Raw genomic sequence first — 2,500 nt, forward strand, 5'->3', positions numbered from 1 at the left:
GACACGATGTGAGACTTAAAGGGATACTCTATCCCTCAAAACAACTTTTGCTCAAAAGGTTGTGTTAACATCATAAATACGGAAAAACGATAAAATATATGAAAGTCTGAAAATCGCTGAGAAACAGCAAAAATATCCCTTATCGGAGGACCAGAAGTGAAAACGACATTTCGGAAAACATGTGATTGATTACGTAGAAAGAAGAACCCTTTCTCGAGTGTCTTGTTTACTTTACTTAAAAAAATGTGCAATGGAGTCTGAGGATTCGCGAAATAGTTCTTCTTCCGATATTAGTAGTGACGAAAGTGCCGAGGGACCTTCATTTATTGATTGTGAAGGAGCACAGCCATACTTATTTGAGCCATACGACAGTGATGCAAGCTCGGGTACGGACTCGTCAAATGATTCTGGCGAACGACAATACGAGCAACTACAAAATACAGACTAGTGAGCGATCAATTTCAATTTGCAATGTGTAGCAAATGCTGTTGTAGTCCAAACTTAGGACGGTGTTATTGTTGAATGTGTCGATAAACCGAAACCATAAATAAAGCTTTCTTGTGACAGAGAAATGGTATTTGTCCCATTTTTAAATACATGTTTCGATGACGCGATGGGGGCAGCGCGAACCGATTGAGACCGATTAACAGAATTCCTCAAGTCAAAGTTTATTTTGCACTATATGAGAAACCCTGCTTTGACTAATTGTATCTATACCTTAGGTGTACTTGTGGGAATTGCCAACGTCTTCAACGTGTAGAAGAGTGCATCTGTTGCTCCGAAATTGACTGTATCGTTGCCAAAAACAACGAAGCAGTCGAACACGAAGGGCTGACCAAGCCACTTGTTTGCATTACGCAGCACCCAGGTTTTAATTCTTTATTTTTTTTTTTTATTTTTTATTTTATTTGCAACAATACAAGAGAATACAATGCTTACGAACAGTACACTGACTACTTACAGCACTAGCTCTATTTACATGATGTTACTCTAATTTTAACAGTGTTTGAATTACAACGACTAACAAATCTACACGACTAACAAATACAGTGAAGACAGTACTACTAACACATGCAGTGACGACAAAGGGCAAAGAAAAAAAAGAAGAAAAATAGATAATTATCATTACAGCTTGAAGTTGCACTATGGAGGCATCAAAAACAGGGTAAAGGCATGTGGTTCACTACAGGTAATGTAAGATATGCACCTGACAGGAGATTTGAAAGAAACTAATGGGTAGGAGATAAATACAGATAGGTGAAGAAATATACTAATATTAATTAAATCCTCATATATCCTGCAAGAGGTTTCCATTTCTTTGTGTCTCCACTTTTTATTTCTATTTCATATCGTGATTTTAAAGTGCGTATGAAATGTGTAAGATTTGGATGGCCTTCTTTTGTCTTAGCGAGCCCTGCTTTGTTGCTGCTGCAGCAGCTGAAGAGCGCTTTATATCCCCACTCACAAGTCCATTTATCAGTAGTTTCTTGAGAACAATGGACCTCTTGCAGCATATAAATAGATTTCTTTTTTACTCTCAGCCAGTTAAACACCTCTTTTCTTTTGGCATTGTTTCCCAATCCCCTGACATTAAGGGAAACTATTTTCAAATCTGTTGTATTGTGAGTGATGAAAGAAACGGAGTTGACGGTTTTGCATTTTCACAATAAAAGATATCTAAATGACCACATGCCTTCAAGCTATTGTTGATGAGATAGATTGCTATGCCCTGGAGACAGTACAACGAAAACACACACAAATTGAATAAAATTACTAAAAGACTTTTGGTTGAGAAATTAGGCATCTTGCTACAGTAAACAAGAGAAAAAGCCTGTAGCTCTGCTAGACTATTTAAGCTGTCGACCGCCTCTAATTAGTTAAACGCATATTGGCAATAAAAAAAAAAAGAAACTGCGAAACCTTTGAAGAAATTTGCAGGTCAATCTGAACAAAGTTATTTTATGTGGGTTAGACAGTAAATTTTTGCCCGACGGGCCACAATTTACCTTTAATATACAGTTTGTCTGGTTGCGACTGGCTGAAGGAGGCAGCAACTCCATTTCGTCTGGCATCTTTAAAAGCATCCATCTGTACTTTTCTTCGGGTAATGATATCCCTGGGAAGGTCTCGGAACATTTGGAAGTTAGTGCCTTTAAGTCGGTGACCAAGTTTAAAGATCTGCTCACAGTCTTTGTACCTGAGGAAACGGGCAAGAATAGGACGCGGATTTCCATCTTTGCTTTTACCGATCCGATGTACTCGCTGGATTTCTACGCTCCTTGCATCCCTGTAACCGAGATCCCGTTCCAAAAAATTTCGAAGAACTTCTTCGGTGTTTTCACCAGAGCGGCCGCCTATTTCTGTCGATTCTACTATGTTGGTGAATTTAATATTCTCCCGGCGAGAGTAGGCTTCTAAGTAAAGATTTTTAGTGTGGACCTCCTCTAGCAGAACCTCAGTTTTCTGGCATTTTGTCGTCAGCTCTGCTAATTGAGTTTCG

This window comes from Montipora foliosa, chromosome 2, assembly GCF_036669935.1.
Source record: "Montipora foliosa isolate CH-2021 chromosome 2, ASM3666993v2, whole genome shotgun sequence".
NCBI lineage: Eukaryota > Metazoa > Cnidaria > Anthozoa > Scleractinia > Acroporidae > Montipora > Montipora foliosa.